Here is a 9770-nt window from a genome sequence, read left to right on the forward strand (position 1 = left end):
TAAATATTTACTGAGTGAATTAGGAGATGAAAATTCTCTCTCTCTTTTTCTCTCTCTCTCAAATATTTTAATTTAAAAAAATTTCATTGTGGCTGGTGCTGGGGCTCAATAGGCTAATCCTCCCCCTGCGGTGCCGGCACCCCAGGTTCTAGTCCCAGTCGGGCACGTGATTCTGTCCGGTTGTGGTTGCTCCTCTTCCAGGCCAGCTCTCTGCTGTGGCCCGGGAGTGTAGTGGAAGATGGCCCAGGTGCTTGGACCCTGCACCCTCATGGGAGACCAGGAGAAGCTCCTGGTTTAGCAATAGCGCAGTGGGCCGGCCACAGCGCGCTGGCCGCAGCAGCCATTGGGGGTGAGCCAACGGAAAAGGAAGATCTTTTTCTTTCTCTCTCTCACTGTCCACTCTGCCTGTCAAAAAAGAATTATATTTAAAAAAATCTCATTGTTATTTTTTCAATAACACACAAAACTTTAACTTCATTTTGGCTCATAATTTTGTAGTTTTATTCTTTTTCCATAGAAGTTATTCAATGAGTTTAAAACATGAAAATGACTCACTTTTCCATTTGGCTTTGGAAACTAGTATTTCTGATTGGCTTTTACTGGGCATGTGAAGTAGGCAAGCACACAGGCTAAAATTGATTAGGTTTGTGAGCTGGAAGACCACGCCTTGCCACGCCCATCTGTCACCTCACCCCCTACTTGATACCTTCAGCAGGCCCCTGAGTGACCTCATCCCCCTACCTGACCACACCTGGGTGCGCACCAGCTAATCAGGTTAATTAACCACTCCCCTTTGGAAGTGGGTTAAAAGCCTGGGACATGGTGTGTCCCGCCCTTCTCTTCTTCCCTGGCCTCTTGCCAGGAGGGGGCTTGCTATAGCCTTGCGCCTCCAGGGCGCATGGTCTTCTGGCCACCTGCCCTAGGCTTCCTGGCCTAGATGCTCCTCCACGTGGCTGGTTCTTGGTGCTTGGTATAAACCCAGATTTACCTCTCTCTTAAATAAAGCTCTCACTCTTCTATGCATCTTTCTCACTAAATAAAGGCTTAAAATATACCATGCTGCCAGTTTATCTGTGCCAGTATTTAGAATTCTTCTCTAAATATTAGGAAAGAACCCTCTCATGCTTATTAATATTGAGGATTTATTAATAAGTATATGGTGATATCATATGGCACCCCAAATTCCTGTAGCATATGTGGCACCCCAGATGGCACTTCTGGGGAATTTTAAGGGCCACATTTTTGTATGAATTTTAGGGGGTCATCTCCGATTTCACATGCAGCCTCCAGGTAACTTTATCCCTAAAAATAGAGCAAAGTAATTCCCTTCTTCCTGCTCAAGCCATTTCCCATTGGAATGTATGTGGGATTTGAATTATAATAACTCCTAACTGCTGAGATGGTGCTATTTGGAAAAGTCTTTCCTTTCAGCTCACTCTCCATTCCTCTTAGGCTTCTTTTTTTAAGATTTATTTATTTATTTGAAAGGCAGAATTGTAGAGAGGCAGAGGCAGAGAGAGAGAGAAAGAGAGGTCTTCCATTTGCTGGTCCACTCCCCAGATGGCTGCAACAGCCAGAATTGTGCAGATCTGAACAGTGACCAACACTCTAATACTCTGATAATATTTAACTTTCACTCCTTAGTTGTTGGCATCAGTCCTTTCACTAGTATTTGCTGTGCTGCTGCCCTTTTGTGAAGGAGCAAGTCCTCTCTGCACAGGAAATGGAAAACTTTGTGCTGAGCTCTAGAGAAAAGGGAGTTGCGGTCTTTTCCCTGGGACCAATGGTCAGCGAGCTGACAGAAGATAGGGCCACGATGATTGCATCAGCCCTTGCTTGGCTTCAGTGAGAGGTTAGAAGGAAACGTCCTAATAGTGGGCACATACTGACTGAGCCTCTTTTATTCTGCTTAAGATTGAGTACAGACGCTTCCTGTGTGAAAAGTAAGCGGTCAGAATGGCTCTGGTCAATCACTTTTTCAACAAAGATACACATGATAAATGCTAAAATGATAAATGCTTGTGATTGATAATAACTTTGGTGTTAACAGTCTGATAAAAAACAAATAGATACTAAACTGGCACAACACAGAGTTCTGATGTCATCACAATGTTAGCGAGGAACACAGAAATCAGGGAGTTTCTGTCAAGATTCTTGAGGGCAAGTACACACGAAAGATATTATCACAAAAAGGTAAAATGTTAACTAGTAACTTTACCAATAATAATGTTCAGTGTGTAATGACAAAAATAAAAAAGTATTGGCCAGCGCCGTGGCTCACTAGGCTAATCCTCCGCTTTGCGGTGCTGGCACACCGGGTTCTAGTCCCGGTCGGGTGCTGGATTCTGTCCCAGTTGCCCCTCTTCCAGGCCAGCTCTCTGCTGTGGCCAGGGAGTGCAGTGGAGGATGACCCAATTACTTGGGCCCTGTGCCCCATGGGAGACCAGGATAAGCACCTGGCTCCTGCCATCGGATCAGCACTGTGTGTAGGCCACAGTGTGCAGGTCACAACGGCCATTGGATGGTGAACCAACGGCAGAGGAAGACCTTTCTCTCTGTCTCTCTCTCATTTTACACTCTGCCTGTCAAAAATAAATAAATAAATAAAAAGAATTCCATCATTTGTACGAGGCTACCTTTGAAATCTGGTCCCTTTCAAAATTTGTTTTTAAATTTATTTATGTGACAGGTAGGCAGATGGACAGAAAAACAAACAGGGCGACTATGAAAGCTCCCATCTAATATTTCAGTCCTCAAATTCTCACAATGGCTGGGACTGGGTGGATAGAGATGAGGAGCCAGAAACGCAATCCAGATTTTTTACATGGGTAGCAGAGACTGAATTATTGAACCTCTCTTAACGCTAGACTACTGTCTATTCCATTTTCTTTTCTTTTTTCTTTCCTTCTTCCTTTTGATATGAACTTCCACCTCATAAGATGAGTTCCAGTAAAAACGTGGTTTAGAAGCCAGTGGCTGCTATGGGTACTTCCACCTTTACTTCAAAGTGGGCAACAAATGCTACCCCCAATGTGGCAGCACCAGGGGGACTTCTGCCCTGACTGGAAGATGGGCCAAAGACCTCACCAACAACACAATATGGTGGCCCCCATAGTTGATCATATGCTAAATGCCTGGCCAATAGGGAGAATTTTTTCCTAATATTTATTTATTTATATGAGAGGCAGAGTTACAGAGAGGAAGAGGCAGAGAGAAAGAGGTTTTCCATCCACTGGTTCACTCCCCAGATGGCCACAAGTACAGGAGCTGGGCTGATCCAAAACCAGGAGCCAGGAGCTTCTTCTGGGTTCGCACACAGATACAAGGGCCATCTTTCACTGCTTTCCCAGGGCATAGAAGAGAGCTGGATTGGAAAGGGAGCAGCCAGGGCTCAAACGGGTGCTTCTATGGAATACTGCCACTACAGGCTATGGCTTTACCCACTACACCACAATGCAGGCTCCAGTGAGAATTTTAAATTTCAGTTTTTTTTTTTTTTTAATTTTAGTTTTACACTGGTTCTCTTGAGCTTTCTGGGATTCCATATATCAGGCATGGTGGTGGCTTCCTGGGATTCCGTAACCCAGATCTAGAGGTGGCCTTCTGAGATTTCATCACAGACCAAGTGGTTTTCCCTTAGGCCTTCTGCTGTTTCCCAGACCAGGAAGCATTCTGTTTTCATTTCTGTATGTTACTTTGGCTTTATGCTAGTTAGTGGAAATAGGGAGCCCCTTCAGTGGGCTGGGTAAAATAATGGACCCAATTTGGGGTGTAAATGTAGAACCTAAGGTGTCAAAATTATAGTTAGTGCAAGGTATCCAAGTCACAAGCTTACAGATGATTAGGCTTGTGGGTCGTCATATCTATTTCTGCTTCTTAGGTCCTACAAAGAGACTGTTGAGCTGTATAGTTCTGCATACATTCCTATGGACTTACTTCTAAGGGTACAGTTTGTATGGCATTTCAAATCCCCATGATCTGGTTCATAAAATATCATTTTAAGTGTTCTTTGATAATATAGATAGGCTTGAGGAGGAGAGAATGCTCCAACGTGGGAAGCAGTCCATACAGCAGACTCATAGAATGGCAATTGTTGTAAGTAATGCTCAGTGACCTCCGGGTCAGCTCTAAAGGCATTCTTGTTCCAGCTGAAAAACCCACAAGAGCATTCCAGGAATGGAAAGCCAGCACACTTGTGCAAAAAGTGACCCTACATGGAGAACCTCCCTAGGTGAGACCTCAGTGGAAAGAAGTAGTCATCAAAGAAGGAGGTACTTTTCTCTAAAGCGAGGAGAGAACTTCCACTTTGTTTATGGCCTCGTCTAAATACTGATGTAGTTTGTGGTTTCAAAAGGCTTCCATAGCCTCGGCAGCTCATGTCAAGAGCCTCGGGTGGTCACTAACATCATACATAAGAGTGCTGATTGTTAAATTAACAAGTATCTACTAACTTCCCAATCAAGACCTCTTTCCTCAAAAAACTACAGAATTAGCATTAATGGTAAAACTTGTTCCCAAAGATTTACTTTGTTCTAACATGTTATATTCTTATGTGTTATAAAGTCTAGTTATGTCTAAGTATTAAACTCCATTGGCTGTATTCTTAAGTGTTTCTTTAAATTCTCAAACATAAATTCTTGGATCCATGTCTCTCTGTGACATTTCTATATCATATGTTTTAACACAAGGTCAAATACAGAGTGAAGGAGGGTTAAGGCCTCAGGACTACTAATGAGATGGTTGTTTCAATGCATCTTACTGTGTGATAAACCTTTACCTAGGGGAAAATTTCTTCTGCATTCCTCTAAACCCAAAATCTGGGAAAGTTATGATACAGAAGTTTCCAAACAAAGCTCAGGTTTCTAAACTAGAGGTAGGGAACCTGGCATATGTTCTAACTCCAGAAAAGTGTTCTTTCTCAGTCAAGGGAAAAAGAAAGCTATTCTATGTAAAAGGGCAACTCAGGATATTTCTGGGAATGGTAGGATTCTGTGGAATCTGGATTCCAAGAATTGGATTGCAAGCCTTGGTATGAGGCTTTAAAAGGCCCTGACACTGACACACTGTGCAGGACAGGGGAACTTTTAATAGAAGCTCCAACATTAGAAATTCCTGAGCAAGCCCTTCATAGAACGATCCACTTCAGATCAGTTACAGCAGTGAAAGGGACCTTACCAGGTGCTACTGAGAACAACCACCTCAGTGAAATTAGAATTAATTAGATTTAATTTCCATTCCTATGATCTACATGAGGATAGCCTTTCCATCTTAAGGCCACACACAACTCACAATTGGTTTTGTTCTGATTTTGCTTATGCTAATTAACAAACTTACATGTTTCAGAACTCAACAATTCTGACCACAGAAGGGACACAGCCTTTGGCAGTGACTGAGACTGCTCTAGTTTATAAAGTGAATTTATTAGCTGAGATAGAGACTTCCAGACCCAGGACAGGCAGGGCCTGCGCTACACCCCTCATAAGCAGGAAGCAGCTATAGAAGATATGATTCTACGCCCTTCAACAGCCCTTAGGATTAAGGGCTGGAAAGTCTCTAAGAGGGGAATGATGTAGACAGACAGAGTAAAAGTGATTAGATTTGTGAGCTGGAAGGCCATGTCCCCTGTGTGATCTCATCCTCCTATCTGACCCCATCTGTATGCACACCTGCCAATCAGGCCACATAATCATTCCCCTTTGGAAGTGGATAAAAGGCTTGAAACACGATAGGCCCAGCCCTTCTTTCACCATTATTGACCCTGTTGCCCTTGTTCCCCTCACCTTTGGGACATGTGTTCTTCGGACAGCCTGCACTCTCTGCCTTCACTTTGCTGCTCGTGATAAGCTGCTAGCAGCTGCTCATAACCAAACGCTTGCTGCAGGTGGCTCTTGCCTACTCTCTGCTCGGTGTGGATCCAGACTTCCTTTTCCCCTTGAGACAGAGCCCTCACTCTCCTATGCATTTCTCTCCCTGAATAAAAAGCTTAAAAACTTACCCTGTCATCTGGTCTCTTTGAGTCAGTATTCAGAATTCTTCTCTGAATTCGTGGCAAGAGCCCACATAGCTTATTAATTTCAGAAATATTAATAAGCAAACTTACATCAGAGCTGGGACTAGAACTGCCCATATTGGATGCCGTTGCTTCAGGCTGGGGCTTTAACCTGCTGTGCCACAGTGCTGACCTCCCCTTTTTTAGAGAATAACTTTACAAGTTTTAGTTATGTCTGGGTGCTCAATTTCATGGCTTGAAAGAGATTTGTTATTATCCTTAGGTACTTCCTTAATGTTAATTAAGTTCCTCAAACATGGACTCTAGGTAGTATCTCAGTCCCCCTGTTATACTACTACCTTGTCTGTTTTAAAGTTAAATGGAGAGTAAAGAATTATTTAAGACCTAAGGGCTATTACTGAGGCATTTATTTCATTGCATCTTATTGTGATAAACCCTTATCTAAAGAATGTTTTCTTCTGCATTTCCTTAAACCCAGAATCTAGCAAAATAATCAAAGAGTGTTTCAGCAAAAAAGCTCAGGTTTCTAAACAAGAGGTAGATTACCTGGCATATATTCCGACCCTAGGAAAGTGTGCTCTTTCAGTCAAGAGAAAGGAAAGTATTCTATTATATAGGGCCACCACAGCAAAGAACATTTGTAGGAATAATAAGATTCTATAGAAATAGTTTCCAGGATTTAGGTTAAAGCTGAACCTTTATTTGAAGCTTTAAAATGAACAACGCCGACCCACTGTGCTGGACATGGAAGCTACAAAAGGCATTCCAAAGGATTAAAGAGCTATTAGCAGGAGCTCCAGTATTAAAAATCCTAACCTTGTAAGCCATTCTCCCTGTTTATAGCAAAAAGCAAAGGGTTGCTCTAGGAGTATTGACTCAGAAATTTGGTCCACTTCCAGGACCTGTGGCCTATTTTCATAAACGCAAGATTCGGTGGCTACATCTGAATGATCACTTCAGAGGCAGTTTCAGAGAAAGGTTGACTAAAGTCCATGAAACCTGAGTACAAGTTATATAAGCAGGCAGATTTGATTAAATTGATTAGATTTGAGAGAGCTGGATTCCATGCCTTCACCCTGCCCCCTACCTAATCTTACCTGTATGCCCACCTGCCAATCAGACAAGTATCCACACCCCTTTGGAAGTGAGTAAAAGGCCTGGAACACCTGGGCAGCTCCCTTGTTGTCCTGCACCTCTGGTTGCCCAATCTCTGCTTTTCTATCTGTGCTACCCACCTGGGGCTGACCCCACTGTGTGCTTTGCTCCAGATGGCTCCCGGCCTGGTATGGACCCAGCTTGCACTTCTAGACTTTGTTCGCCCCTAAATTAAGCACTCACTTTCCTGTGTATTTCTCTCATTGAATAAATGCCCAAACTACCATATCACCTGGTTTACTTGAGCTGCTATTCAGAATTCTTATCTGAATAGACAGCAAGGACCCTCAATATTAATATTGAAATAATGAATAAAGCTAGTTGGTAACACAAGCACTCACCTACCCAGCCAACTATATTTAGAGATCCAGAAAAACCAGTCTCCCCTCAGGGCCCAACCCTGCCAGCATCTGAAGCAGGAAGATGTAAGAGGTAGGGGAGATATGGTTCCTTCCCAGCAGGTGAAACCTGTGCAGCATGAAATACAGCTCGGTCAGCTGTGTTTCTAAACCATCAAGATTCAATACCTCCACAAATTCAGGAAGACAAATGGGATAAAAGAAGGGGTGATGCAGAGGCATGATGCCCCCTAATCCATAAAATGCATTAGCCAATCGTTCTCCACTATGTACAATATACATGCAATCTTGGAGTATTTTTGAACTTTGGAGGTAGGGAGAAACAGGCTCAAGACCTGTTTTTTCTATCAAAATATTAAAATTTACAAATGGTTTCTATATTTGTTTTTTAAAATGTATTTATAATTATAATCCATTGCTATCATTATTTTGTTGCTCAAATTAATACCAATTTGATTCAGGAGGATTCCTTATAATTGCCTGTCATATTTTTTGACACATTCCTAGAATTTGATTGCTTTTTCACTTTTAGATAGCACAAAACTCTTCGGACTCATCCTGGACTTTGCTTATTTGAGGATCAATAAGGATCTTTTCACCAAGAAGCTAGGATTACTTTTATTTAAAAAAAGTCTCTACAAAAATATTCAAATAATAGATGTGCTCATTAATTGTCATATAACATTGCTTACAGGCCACTGTATGAAAGAGTTTGGGAAATAAATATTTATAGCTTTGAACTTAGCATTTAAATAACAAATATATCTTAACCACTGTTACAGAAAGCACCAAAAGAATATAATATGCAAAAAAATGCCTAAATTTAAATGAATGGATCATAAACACAAAGAAGATGGTCAGTCAGGTTAACAATTATGGGTTTCTCAACAAAATCAATGACATATGTTCCTAGAATTTGATCTGACAAAAAATAATAAATACTATGGATGAGGAACCAAATAAGAGGACACTCCCATGATGATTTCATGGATAAGTAAATAAAATGAAAACAGACAAAGAGCACATATGGGAGCAAGAGACTAGACTTCCACTAGCCAAAACTGAACTAGCCAATATTGAAACCAAAAATCCAATGTAGTTATATCAATTCTTATGCATCTGAATATCAGAGAAATGGCCACCACTAGAGACGCAGATCCAAAGGGCCAACCTAAGGTCATCTTTGTCAGAAATTTTATATGCTCCAATTTTGAAGAGCTTCATTTTCAAAAGAAAGTGTGCTTCTGACTCAACTGAATTTTATCATTACTTAAGTGCCCAAAAGTAAGAAACTCTGATGCTAACAAGGGCAATTATTGAAGTATTGCTGTCTGTTGTATCAGCTTTCAAATAAATGAAGCAGACATTAAGAAGTTAAGAAGTAAGGTATATGAATAAAATACTGATAGTGAAATGACTATAAGAAAAATGAAAAGGGAAATTACTGGGAATTGTTCTTCCAGGGTGGGAACCTTTAGATGGTTATTAGGAGATGATTAAAATGGAACTTGATGGAAATAAAACAAAGATCTCAATATAACACTATCAAAATATTGGATAGACAAATGCAACCTTCTGAATGTAACCCCTACCTTATAGGACCCAAACAATCAGCTTAATATATAGTCATTTAATGGAACTTAAAAACTAGAAAACAGTGATTTTAATGAGAGCATAGATAAAAATTTAATGCAGTGATCTTTAGGCAGATTGTTCATGATAAATGGGCAAAGGTCTGTTGTTTCAAGTCCTTGTTGGACATCCAAATCCTATATACACAAGTAGATTAAACGATCAAAGGATGCTGAGAGAAAATACCTGAAACTTTTTTGACAGAAGAACCACATGTACTGTGGTACCAGTATCCATCAGGGGTGATCTAACAGGCTAGCATTAGATTGACAGAATACAAAAATGTAAGTTGATAAATTTGGAATGCTTACATGGATTTAATATGAAGGTGTTGTGTTCTTTTTACATAAAAGTTTCATGGCAATGATTAATATATCTGACAAGGGAACACTCTATCTGGTATTACAAAACCAAACATGCCAATAAATTCCAAATGGAGTATAGAGTTAGCAATGTAAAAGTTGATCATTAAGATACATTTATAGGAGAGCTGATATAATTGAACATGTTTCAGGTAAAGTGGTTTTTGCAGTTACCTAATTATTTTATACAGATAGAGCTTACCTCTTTCTGAGCAATGTTTCTTGTACTTAGTATTGTAAATCAGAAGGCAT

The sequence above is a fragment of the Oryctolagus cuniculus genome, chromosome 8 (assembly GCF_051225735.1).
Source record: "Oryctolagus cuniculus isolate XC-2025 breed Fujian yellow rabbit chromosome 8, ASM5122573v1, whole genome shotgun sequence".
Classification (NCBI taxonomy): domain Eukaryota; kingdom Metazoa; phylum Chordata; class Mammalia; order Lagomorpha; family Leporidae; genus Oryctolagus; species Oryctolagus cuniculus.